Source organism: Octopus bimaculoides, chromosome 1, assembly GCF_046866305.1.
Source record: "Octopus bimaculoides isolate indiv1 chromosome 1, ASM4686630v1, whole genome shotgun sequence".
In the NCBI taxonomy this organism is placed as follows: domain Eukaryota; kingdom Metazoa; phylum Mollusca; class Cephalopoda; order Octopoda; family Octopodidae; genus Octopus; species Octopus bimaculoides.
The window spans coordinates 115382195-115396303 of NC_142928.1; the positions used below are offsets into that span (position 1 = coordinate 115382195).

The 14109-nt window shown below is 35.4% G+C and overlaps 1 long non-coding RNA gene across 2 annotated transcripts; it reads right to left on the reverse strand.

The window, feature by feature from the left end:
* Nucleotides 1–770: 770 nt before the first annotated feature.
* On the reverse strand, nt 771–14037 carry LOC106867651 (uncharacterized). 2 transcript variants are annotated; one of them, XR_001409171.3, is made up of 3 exons: nt 13641–14037; nt 3267–3357; nt 771–943 (listed from the first exon to the last, which is right to left on the reverse strand). It is a non-coding gene; the product is annotated as an uncharacterized LOC106867651 (long non-coding RNA). The 2 variants fall into 2 exon arrangements; XR_001409172.3 differs by lacking the exon at nt 13641–14037 and adding an exon at nt 5647–6508.
* Nucleotides 14038–14109: the final 72 nt, after the last annotated feature.

Here is a 14109-nt window from a genome sequence, read left to right on the forward strand (position 1 = left end):
GTCTACACTGACACATTCGGTAGATCCAATTAGTACCTAATTTTCAGCTGGAAACGTTTGAGCCAGTTTGCGAAACTTTTGCAAACCACCCTTCTAACAACAAGTCCTACACGTGTCTAAACGTGTGTCCAAGACGGCTTTCCAGTAACCCAGTGGCACTTAAGGTTGTGACGTCTTCTGGAAACAACTATTGCTGTTGTTGTTGTTGCTATTGCTATTGTTGTTATTGTCGCTACTGATGCTAGTGTTGCTTTTGCTACTACTACTGCTGATAGATTACTGTTCTTTTCCGACATCTTTCATTTTCAAACAGAAAATTGAGGGGCGTGTTTACTAAACAAACACCAATTTAGCTCCTAAGGGCTACAGATGGAGAACTCAATCCAGCTCCCTAAGGTCCTGGTTAGTTTACCTATAAAAGGACAATAAATGTCCAAAATATAACCTTGTGTAATAACAAACTTACGTCAGTCATGTACAATACGTGTTGATAGACGAACAAACTAATAATAATAATGATTTCAAATTTTGACTCAAGGCCAGCAATTTCGGATGAGGGGTTAAGTTGGCTGCTGTTCAACAAGTACTTATTTTATCGACCTCGAAGAATGATAGCCAAAGTCGATCTCGGTGGCTTGTGAACTCAGAACATAAAGATGGACGTGATGCCGCTATGCATTTAGTCCGGCGTGCTAACGATTCCGCCAGCTCGTTAATAATAATAATAATAATAAAAATAATAATAATAATAATAACAACAACAACAACAATAAGAGTAATAATTTGTTAGGCGATCGATAGAGTTAACATCATGTGGAATTTTTTGGGTGAAGGTTAACATCAGGAGAAGCGTATTTCTGGGATATAGTCTGTCGCCATTGCTGTTTGTGGTTTGTATTATCCTCCGCACGCAGATATTACGGAAAATGACATCGGGGTACACCTTGAAAAAATGTGGAAAATTTAGATCAACTGTTATATATAGATGACTAAAAGATCTTCGGTAAGTGTGAAAGTGAAATAAGTGGTCTGATTTCAACAATGGGATTTGGGATAAAAAGTGCGGTATGCCTATCATAAAAAAGAGGCAAAGTAGTATCATCTGATGGTGTAGAACTACCGACGGTTAGAGAATTGAGAATGTTGAGATGGATGGTTATAAGTATCTGGATATTGATATGAAACGTTCAGAAATTAGCTCTGAGAACTAATTACACCAAGTCCCAGAGAGAGTAGTGAATCGCTCCTTTGTAGTTTGTGTGGCAGCAAAGATGAAACAGTTTCACATTTTGTGAGTGTAGCAAATTGGCTCATAAAGAATAGAAAAGGAGGCATGATAACGTAGCCTGGTGTGTACATTGGAGACTACGTAAGAAATAAGTCTTGAATGAACATTAAAATGGTATGAGCATAAACCAGATGGCGTCAGCAAGGATAATAAGTATAAGAACTTGTAAGGTTTTACAATCCAGTGTGATCCAGTGATTAAATCGGAAACAAGACATTGTTGTAGCTGACAAAATGATGAAGAAAACCTGGCGATGTACGAGTGGATGAAAAAGAACTAAATAAGATTCAAAAGCACCAGCCACTAAAAGATGAGATTGCACGAATGTGGGCAACGAAGAAAGTAACTATCATCCCAGTAGTTGTTGGGGCAGTGAGAGAGTTAACAAGATTTGACAAATTTATTGAAGAAATTGGGATTATCACCGGGATAGAACATGCTCAGAAAACAACTTTATTGGGGACAGTGAGGATTTTGAGATTGGTACTTCGATGTTAAGTATTGCGAGACTCCGGGATCCTTGACAATAGGTTGTCAAGGACCTTACATACAATTAGCCGGAGCAAGTGAAATCAAAGAAGTGAAATGGAAAAAATACTAATGATAATATTCTCGGTTTGTTGCATGAATTAGCCATGCAGTTCCATTTATCCCATTTGTTCATTCAGTTGTTCTACTTTTTCTTTTTGAATTTTCTACTGTTTTACTCACTTTTCGGCTATCTGTGGCTGCTGAAAATATTCTTTCCTTACTTTGTACAACATAATTTTCAGATCCAGTATCGCAGTACGAGCAGTGTCTTCTTCATTTAGTAATCCTCTACCACCTTCCCTTGTCAGATAAAGTCGGTCGGTATTAAGTATTGTGAGGGTGGAGTGCGTTGTGCATTGTGGGCAGCTTCCTGGCTATTCTATTCAAGTTCGGCTGTTAGATTCCCAACGTAGTTTATGGCTTTGATTGACGGACAGGAACTTGAAACATTAATTATATCAGCTCAGAAGCAAGACTTTAGAACTTATCTGATAAAAACAAAGATCGACAAAACTCACAGTAAACGCAGAATCTGCAGGAAAGGAGACGAGAGTACCAATCACATTTTGAGTGCGCCCAGTACACTAGCACAAAAGGAGTTTAAGCGCAGATATGGCTGTGTAGGTAAGAAAAGCATTGAGATTTTAGCTGTGGGTGTGGCTTCAAAACAATAGAAAACTGGTATGAACATGAACCAGAAACTTTGATAAGAAAATGAGAATTACAAGATCGTGTGGGACTTCGTCATAAAGACTGACCGTACTACTGAGGCAAGAAAACTAGACATGGACAAAGTAGAAGACGAAGTAAACAAACTGCAAGACCATAGCTTTTGCAAATCGCTATGATAGCGCAGTCGACACCAAAGAAATGGTAAAAATGAGAAATATCAGTACCTAGTCAGAGAGCTTATGAGACCATGGAAGACCAAAGCAGTTATTCCTGCAATAACTGGCCCACAACACTCCAAAGTAATTGGAATTGAAACTCGCATTGTCGATATGAAGAAAAGCACCATTCTATATCCTGCATGATTCCTAAGAATGATTCATCAAACCTCAAGATAAAATACCTGCAAACTAAATTAGCATGCACTAGCGTAAGAATAATAATAAGTATATATTTTTTATCTTTTTCTTGTTTCACTCATTCGACTGCGGCCATGCTGGGGTACTGTCTCGAATGGTGCAGTTAAACAAATCGCCCAAGTACTTAATTTCTCTTTTTAAAATTCTGGTAGCTATTCTATTGGCTTTGTTGTTGGGGACATTCACAAAACAGCAGCTATAGTAAAGTGGTAGGAAGCGTGACAAACACAAATACACACAAGCACGTACACACGCACACACACACTTACGTTTACATGAAGGGTCTCCACCCATTTTCCGTCTACCAATTCATTCACAAGACGTAAGTCAGCCTTGGGGAGAGAGTAGTAGATACTTACCCTAGCTGCCGTATAGTGGTACTGAACCCGACACTACTCGGTAGCAAACCGAACTTCTTAAACACACAGCCACGCCTGCGCCTGCAATGATCTTTTTATTCATAGAAAACTGATTAGCATTTATATTCATTACATGAAGTGTTTAATGAAAATATCAACAATATCGAGATTGATTCAGAGAATAAAAATAGCAAAACTAATTATTGTTGTATAAAATTTTCTGAGATTTCTCAAATATTAAACCATATCAATATTTTTGTTGAGGACAATTAATACTATGAATATAATCTATTTCAGTTGTAGACGTTTTCCTTTCTTATATTACAATATCAAAATTATGATTTCCTATTAAAAAGGAATAATGAACTAATTGTGTACTAATTTGATGCTTTTGTTAATATAGCTAAACTAATATCATATATGTTTAAGTTTGCTAACATGAAGTTACTCAATAAATCATAAAATACATAATCAAGCTGGTTTTTTAAACTTGAGACCAAATTTTCTAATGCTTTAGAGGTGTTTATGGAGTATAAAAAAAATTATTCCGACCATAATCTCCATTTTCGATTAAATAGCACAGCCTTCTTGAGTCAGGGTACAAAATAAGATATGACGTCGATTTACTTAAAAATATGTAGCTTTTTCAACATGATAATTATTGCTTTTCTAGCAGTACGTGTAGTAGTAGTAGTAGTAGTAGTAGTAGTAGCAGCAGCAGCACTACAGCAGCAGCAGATGCTGTAATAGCAGTGCAGCAGCAGCAGTAGCAGTATCAGTAGCTGCAACATTTACAATAGAAGTAGTAGTAGTAGTAGTAGTATCGTTACTGGTTTAGTGTAAGTGTATCATTATCCAGTTAGACTTTGGAGACCCATTTTACCCTCTTTTGTAATTTGACAGACGTTGGGAAACTTTAAGCTGATGAATTAAACGATTATCCATAAACACACTGTAACGACAACTTCAGTGAATGTGAACTTATAATATTCGAGTCATTAGATTCTTTATTCATTTAGTAATTTCTCATCTAAGCTACACATTTAGGGCAGCCAAATTCCATAGTGAAACAATAGATTTTCAAGCTATCATAGATGATAAAAGAAAACAATATTAATCATTTTTAGACTAATTGAATATCACAATTGACCGAGTTGCGAAATCTAAATGCTCGTAAAGACACCCTAGATACTTGGTACCTTACATTCTAAAGATACACGAGAAAATATGTTCACAGACTTGTTACATGTAAACACACACCACTGCATGTAAGAAATTTGTAAGATATTTCTTTCATCATTTAGCATAAATGACTCATTGTGATAAGCATCCGGTATCATATTCACTATCGAATAGAAGTACTAGATTAATTAAAGAACTATGATAGTGCTCGAAGCTGTTTACTAACTATCATTACATCACATAAATTGTATCTTCGGTAATAATTTTTGCCGAATTACTTCTTCAATTTAATATATCTACATGTGTGAGTTAAACACTTGCTGTATTTGAAGTTGTAACTTCTGTTTAACAGCTCATTATTCTGTCATATTTAATTAACATCATTACACTTCAATTGATTATTTGTTTGCATGAAAGTCAGTTTAGTGTTTCTTTTCAAAGAAACAAATTGACTTTCAAGAACTAAAGTGGATATCATTCGCCTCCTTGAATGTCATTAAAAGATACCTATTATTTGATTTGTGAGTTGCATTTGTTCACCGAAGACTACACTACAGTTGTAAGCAGGTTTTTCCACGTATTTCGCACAAACGGAAGTCATGACTTGGAAGAGATGCATTCTAAGCTTAGTTGTAGCAATAGAGATAAAGAATATGGTCTACCAAACTTCAAGAAAGTCATACATGAGCTATCAAAAATGTATCCTCAAACGAATCATTTTCACGAAAATAATCATGAAATGAAAGAATGCTTTCGTACATCGAACAGATGTAATCTCACTCACCAAAGTGCAGATGAATCACAGATCTTCAAGAACTTGGTAGCATCTTCCTATACGCCACTCTCCATCTGTAAATGTCTCTGTACTAATAGTGTAGATAAAGCAACCATATTTTCAATCTCGTTTGCCGTCTCCGTTTACAACATTTTAACAGCTTAATCTGCCCTGACTCTCTTCCATTACTCTTTTTTTTTATATATATGAACCAATAATTTTCAGTATATTTTTTATCTGTTGGAATTTATCTCAGAACCTTATGCTACCAACTACGGATCCATTTTCCTTTACAAGCCACACCCCAAATGTGGTTGATACAAGGTTCAATGACTACGATCTTAGTAAAAGGAAGGTTTTTGTCCTTTGCGTTGATAAGTTATTCGTTACAGTGTGGTGAGACATGAGAATATACTATCTTACTTGTCCGATTACGCGTTCCATCTTCTTCACATCACCTGGACCGGAAGTATCTTGCAATACTATCCCATTTTAGTTATAATGCTTACTAATAAACTGGATGGTCATCAAGCTTTGAATGGGTTCCCGTACACCATTTTATGGCTATTTATGCCAACCTTGTTTTTTTTAATGCCAGCATCTCAACTGTATTGATAATGCCACATTTCAATCCTACTTAACCTTCTCAGAACATGTATCACACCACGCGTGAGATAGACGCTACAGGCTGTATGTGTATGAACAACACCAAATAAACCGTAACACGAATATTCAAAAAAACTGTTTTTACACAATTTTGGACAACACAACTAAAATTCAAACTCGTTACAAATTTTAAAGTTTACAATGATCCGTCCTTAATCACATGTGAGGTTAGGTAAAATCAGGTCCTGCTACATACTTCCTCTTCAACGCCAGAAATTTGCCCAGTCCTAATCAAGTATTGATTCTATATAGACTCCATATTCATGTCCTGCTCATATATAGGTATCGGACAATATTATTGCTATACTTGTTATTATCTTGACCATATTGAAAGGAAGATTATTCGACTGTCAGCAAAAACCCACTCGCCGACAGGCTATCACTTTTTCTCTGTACAACCTAGACTGTAAAAGTAATGAACATGTCACTTTAAGTTCAATGTCTACACACTTTCTTGATCAAATCCAATCTGTCACTTCGTTGCTTCTTTTGTTTTTCACTTTGCCTAGTACTGTATCTTTTGAAATTCTTTCACCACCAAAGTGTTTCCTTTAGAATTCAGTTAATTTCTATTATCGGTTTTTAAAATATTGTTTTAACAATTCCTAGAAACATACATGCGCTCATATTTGTTATTTTGTATCTTCAGTAAAACATTGTTATTAAAGTTCTTCCGTATAGCAATTGCTGCAGAATTAAGCTCTCTGCGGGGGGATTACACAGCATCCATTTTATTACACAAAAGATTATATTTCTCTTGGGTAAGTGTGAACGTGTAACGTATATGAATTACTCACCCTAAAAATGAAAAATTGGTTACTTGTAACAATATATTCTATTGATATATTCTAGTTTTCTTGTATTGCAACTATTCCGATGTATTACTGCACAACTGATTTATTTGACGCTTTCCTTTTTTTTTTTTTGGTTTTATGAATTTAAGATTACAAATAGGAAAGGAATAGATGGGAAATTTCTCATTGATATAATGGTTGCATAAATTGATTCAGATACTGAAATATAGTTTCAAATAACGTGTAGACGGAGTATAGATTATTATTTTTTTTTTGTAAACTAAATCAAAATATTCTTGCAAATAGTTGTGAAAATAATAAGAAATCTCAAAGGAAATTGAAATTTGCTGCTAAAAAGCATCCGGAAATTGTATGAAAATATTTTCTGAGAATTGTTACAAAATCGGATTGAATGTTAATCAAAATTTCGATTCATCAATTTATGCATTCCTATAAATATGTAGATTTTCATGTATTAGAGTTAGAATATCGAATTGTAAATGAATCGCAATTTATGTTCTTGTATTATAAGAGACTGGATATAAGTTGTAAACATCTAGCAGTTTTGATTTGTCAAGTAGCGAATCATTTATTTATTCGAATGCTTAGAGTAAATTCTCTCTGATATCAGTTACTTTCATTAATTCATTCTTTAACTCATTTGAATGGAAAGAAGTGTACTGAAGATGTTCTTTTATTTTACTTTTAGTGGTTTAAGTCACTGGTCTAAGGTCATGATGGTGTATCATCTTCATACTGAGAAGTAGTTAGTACTGAAAAATACTGTGTATTTTCCATAGGAATGAAATATCCTGCATGAAAGTAGATGTAAAAAACTGCGTTTTTCGCGGATGCTTAGAACGTGTAAATCTATCGTCAGTGGAATTTCCTAACTGCTATGAAACAACCAAATGTCCCTCAAATCATAACCTACCCACTTAAAAGACGAAGGACACATGAGATAATGAATGGGAAAATTTAATAAAAGACGGGATAGTCGTAGCTGGAATGTTTTTAGTTGTAAGTGTACTCAATCCGATTTATCTAAGCTTATTAACACCATCACAGAACGTGATGTATAAACTGCTAGCGTTGTTCAGTGCAATACCACAGGAGTTCAACAGGCCCTGTACATTCAAAATTTTTTACATAAACCAATACTGCAGCATGATGGTAACAGAAACTCCCGGACGTATCCAATTTATCGGAATATTAGATAATATTTTATACAGATTGGATGATGCGGTGAAACTATTTGCGAGCTGTATTACCTTGATTTGTATAAAATGATATAATGATATAAAATCATTACACTCAAGTTCAACTTCCGTTCCACACAGATCTCTTGCAATAATTAATTTTGAATAAAGAAACACAGATATATGCAAGTTGGTGGAAAATACATTAAAGTTAAAAAGTAAATAATTTTCAATTAATATTCAGTAAAGAATATGCATTATTTTGCCATTTTTACTCTCATTCGGAAAATCATTCACTCCAGCGTCTTTCCGATCCTAAGCTTGCCGGATTAGCGAGGTTCAACCTGTACTAATAACCGCTATAGTACTCTTGCAATTATAAATGTCAACAGTGCTGAAATACTAACACTAAGAGAAGAACTCATGGTAAAAAGGTGACACTTAATATTCAATATAGTATGGAAAAAAGTACGAAAAGACTGAACCTATTTGCTGGTAACACCAATATAGAGCGAATTTTCCTTTATCAATACCGTAAAGAGTTTTCTGCATAATCCCCTTTGCGGAACACCAAAAGCCCTTGCTCTTCAGCTTTAATGGCTTTAAAACGACTTTCGATATGATCAACAAGCTCCTGAAAGTTGACAGTGATAGTTGTAGACACAATGATTATTGCTATACTACCATACTGTGCGTACTGTGCCTGTATCATGGTCATCAATGGTCCACAGACAGATCGGTTTAAACTGCGCATGTGTATGAAATAAAGTAGTTTGTTATCTTATTGAATATGCATTGAACATTTTGCACTCTCAGACACCCCGTCCATAGATATTAGATACGCTGACTACACAGCACTATGTCCAACTGAGAAACTGAAAATACCTACAAAAGAGATAAAAGAATTGTAGAAGAAATGAAGCAAGAAACAAATGGTGCAATGTGTAAGATCCTGATGCCTATCAAAAAATGAACACACCAGATGATCTAAAGTAAATCATGTTACAGTACTTGTGTTTCTTGGGAGTGTAGTTTCAAACGTACCAGATGTAAAACGAATGAACTAATTTGCAGCTTTTGAAACTTTGAGAATCATGATCTGAAATAGGCGAGATATCAATCAACTAATCTTAGTTGTAGAAGTTCTTTGCTTTCTCGATCGCAACTTATGTGTTGAAAATGTCGAACCCCAAAGCAGATGATGCACGCAGACCAAAGATATGATTGAGACCGGTGTAAAAATTCATCGTTGTAACAGCTTTTTATACGACATGCTCTATTAGCGAGGTAACAGACGGAAAAGATGAAAATGTTTCGGCCGTGAAATAAGATGGTTTTGTCAAGTTTTCGTAGATAGGCCACTCGGGTCTATGACAACAACTATGCCATTCAGTGGAGAGTAGATATGCAATCAAAGCCATGCCACCAGAACATCTTTAATATCGCCAAAGCGAACTTACCGATCCTTGCACAAAGTAAGGAATTGAGAAATATCATTACAGATCAAAATATAACTCTCAGTAAGAGACAACCTAAAAACTTGAAAAAACTATTAACAAAGGCAAGGTTTGACCTCAGCAACAAAAATCAAACATTCACTGTATCCAAATGCAATGATAGCCGATGCAGTACATGCCGATCAATCCATACCGGCCCATATATGAACACAAAAACAGGGAAAATATTCACCAATGCGAACATGAACTGCAAAAGTAGAAATCTAATCTACTGCATCAAATGCCCCAATTGTGAAGAACTGTACGTTGGCCAGACAGGTAATGCACTATCGGAACGCTCATGGGTACATCGACAACAGATTAAAAACCCAGAAGTCCGCCAAATACCACTGAGTAACCATCTGGCAACATGTGGTCATCAAACTTTTATTATATTTCCATTCCATAAACTTTACAACCGGAATGAAATTGAAAGAAAATGCAAAGAAAAGGACTTTATTAAGAAATTCAAACCCACTCTTAACAAACAATGATTAAATTTATCTTACTTGGGGTTTAAAAATCTTATCCCTATAACTAAAACACAAAAAATCTCTCAAATATCATCATTTCTAAAAATAGATTTGACATCAATTCTAAAAATAGCCAAACACCTACTGCTGCTGTCGAAAGGAATTGGTATAAAAGACAGAAAACCAGCCAGCCTATTACAGTCTGTTAAAGTCTGTCATACCGGCCATGATGAAATACTACAAAGTATAGAAAATATGAAATACCACAAGGTATAGAAAATATTTGCCTTAAAATATTTATATATTTAATCCTTTATATTGAACACTCAATATTTCATCTATTCAATAAGACATATTCCATATATTCAATAAGACATTCAATACTTTATTTCATAGTACCATCCATTTTTATTTTATATTATATATTGTATATTATATTATATATTGTATATTCCATATTCTATATCCCACATTGGTTTTGCAGGAATATAAATAAAACATAAAAAACAGACAGTGTTGGAACTCTTTTAAACAAAATAATATATTCCTCTATACACAATCATACAACCCCCCCTTTTTTGTATTTATTTTTACTCGCATATACATATATATATATATATATATATGTGTGTGTGTGTGTGTGTGTGTGTGTGTGTGTGTGTGTGTGTGTGTATGTGTGTGTGTGTGTGTGTGTGTGTGTGTGTGTGTGTGTGTGTGTGTGTGTGTAGGAGAATATTGTAGTTCGCTTGAAGCATTGTGTATTGTTTGTGAATATAACATATCTTGAATGGCACAACAATGCAGAGTGGACTATAATAACTATTATAATTTGATTAGTCATAGACTGATATGATATAATATTTCGGAATATAAAATTTCCTTCTTCAGATATCGATAGGAATTGATAGCATCTCTGCAGTGGTCTCACGAAGCACCTTCCGCAATTCCTCATGAGAAGTGCGTGAGGGCGGCTATGTCTCAACCTCGTGTGTGTTGGCATATCCGCAGCGCTGCTTCTAAGTTATGTATTATACGTGTAGTTTTTTTAAATATTATACATGAGCGTGGAGGCGCAATGGCCCAATGGTTAGGGCAGCGGACTCGCGGTCATAGGATCGCGGTTTCGATTCCTAGACCGGGCGTTGTGAGTGTTTATTGAGCGAAAATACCTAAAGCTCCACGAGGCTCCGGCAGGGTATGGTGGCGAACCCTGCTATACTCTTCCACCACAACTTTCTCTTACTTCCTGTTTCTGTTGTGCCTGTCATTCAAGAGGTCAGCCTTGTCATACTGTGTCACGCTGAATATCCCCGAGAGCTGCATTAGGGGTACACGTGTCTGTGGAGTGCTCAGCCACTTGCACGTTAATTTCACGAGCAGGCTGTTCCGTTGATCGGATCAACTGGAACCCTCGACGTCGTAAGCGACGGAGTGCCAACAACAACACACATGAGTATGTTACCAGAAATGAACTTACACGCATCCAGATGTAGCTCTAATAATACATTGTTTGATAATTTCCAACCTGTTGTTAATTTGTTACTGCTGTTTAGCCGTAGGAAACGTGTATATATATATATATATATATATATATATATATATATATATATATATTTACATACACACATATATATGCACACATGAGAGTATAGGCGCATATGTGTGTAATTGTGTGTGCGCGCACACGTATGTATGTATATGTATAAACACCGAACACGTAGGGTATCAATTTAAGTCTAACCACATGAATCTTTATATCATTATTTGGAATTTCCTGGAATAATTTTAATGACCTTATATTCATTTGACTGGAATGAATAATGCTTTCTCGAATGCATTCACTTTGGAAATAAAAATCTATGAACTGATATTGTTGAAATTCAGGGTTATTATTTTTAAGATGTAGTTTATAACTGGAAGAATTGCATTTTCATTCTCTTCGTTGTGTATCAGTTTTCGCATTATTCTAATTCTTTTGTTTGTTGTAATATATCAGTTTCATCTAATTTGACCCATTGTATTTCTAATGCTTTGATTTTTAACATCTAAATTCTAACTTTTCAGATTTATTAAATTCATATTGTAGATTTAGGTAATTTGTTGAACCTTGTATGATGTTCTCAGCTTGATTAATGTATGATTTAGTCGGTTTTTCAGTCGGTTATTTGATCTAAATCTTCCATGTATACGATATCGTTCGTAAACTATTCGTAGCAAGTAAAATATTAGTAGCTTCATTCAGAAAATGGAATAAAGTTAATGAAAAGAAGAATGAGGACAAGGGGTTTGTTTGATGAATTTTACTTCCCATGAGTTTAGAGATATTTTTATGACGTTCTCTTTGCCTTACTTTTCATTTCAATATAGTTTGTTCGATACATTCTAATAAAATCAATACTATTTTATTTACCAGTAATGTCTCCACTATCCATGCTGCCAAAAGTTCTTCGATAACCGATCCATATCTTGACTATATTTTGTTTCTTTTTGCTGTTTCATTAATTTCCCGATACACCAATTGAATTTTGATGCCCCCTTTTCTCTTGTGATAAGATGTTATTATTCATAACCAGTATGTTATGGAATAAGGGCTTTGTTGTCTCACCTTGCACAGTTGCCGTCTGATCAGACTTCAAATTTTCGAGTTCTCGTCAAAAATAAGAGTTCCTGTCTCAAAAGGCTGTCTATCTTTTACCAGAGCCTTCTATTTGATGAGCTACACTGCTGGCCCTGGTACGGAAACACTATATTGGCTGTACCATCTGCTGTGATACCTAAGCAATGAGCCTGTGTGGTCTCCGTTCGTATGGCATATTTATCCGCAAGATGACTGCTTGACAGAACTGAAATCCTAGATCAAACAATGACCGGGATTTACATGAACAACGTTGTTAATTTTTCCCCATTCTCTACTAGTTGAGTAATGGTATTGTCTGGATTCACTCTAGGACTCTATAGAGGAACGGCGTTGGGGAAACTTGTCGACATTTTCAGGGTAGCTCCCGGCGTCATTCAAAATTAATTAGTGTGTTCCGTAGGAATTTTGGCTTGAGGACTATAAAGGATTGCATCTAACATGGCAGAATGACCGAAGGGTGCAGCTGGCTGGAGATAAATTCTGCAGACATGCATACAACGTCAGACAAGTTATCCGAGGTGTGCGCAGAACGTCAAAACTGCTCTGCAGGCACTTGGTAAGATTCCTGACATGGCTGACTGATAGACTTATATCAAACATGTGGGATGGACCCAGAAATCAGTCGAATCTATCGTAATGATTAGCTCGTCAGACAGTGAAGACAATTTCCCTCTGTCAAGTGACTTTTAATGAAAGAGGTTGTTTGATGTACGGGAAAGCTATGAGGAAGAACAGACACTTTCCTTTTAGGTCGAGCTGTCATCAACTCTTTCAATTTTCAATTGCAAAAATGAGAGGACGTACAAAGAATTTCTGATCTCATATGAACTTGATGAAAGTTGGGTGAGACAAGAGTGGACGAGACAACTGCATGTCAGAGTATAACAGTTGTACTGGTTACTTGATGATCATGTTTCTGCGCGGTTCTTCTGTTGACCATAGATGGAAATATTCTTGTATCACCGGAATATCACTGCATCATTTTCATCATCCTTCATTAATTTCTATAGCATATACACTTATATTTCAGCTTTCCTTAATTTGATTGTCAATGTAAAACTCCACAATTTACGATTTATTTTTAATTGTCACCTTCATCCCTCGCTCTGGTGCAAACAAAACGTAAAAAGAAAAAAAAATTCACTGCCTACCTTGAAGTCTTGAAGGATTTATATTTATTTGCCTTAGGCTTTGACAAAATTTTGCCATTTTTTAATATTTTTCCCAAATGTGAGTTTCTGTTTTGTATTCTCAAAATTTGTGTAGATATGCTAAACTCCCTTTATTTCTATGCGAATGTTTCTGAAGTAAATATCCGTTGTCTTGGGTCGGGGCATTATCTCAAAGTTAGTCTCCTAAGAGAGAAAGAGAGATAGGTAGATATATAGAAAGAAAGAAAGAAAGAAAGAAAGAAAGAAAGAAAGAAAGAAAGAAAGAAAGAGAGAAGAGGACTGGTAAGAAAGAAGCAAAAGAAAGAGAAATGGGTAATGCAGAGCGTACAGGAGAACGTCAGAACTAAAACTGCCGGCGTCTCTGCTGCCATAACAACCAAAAGAATCAGCGCAGTTGCTTTGACGATATCACCACATACAATGGAGATAGAAAACAAAAGTAATCATC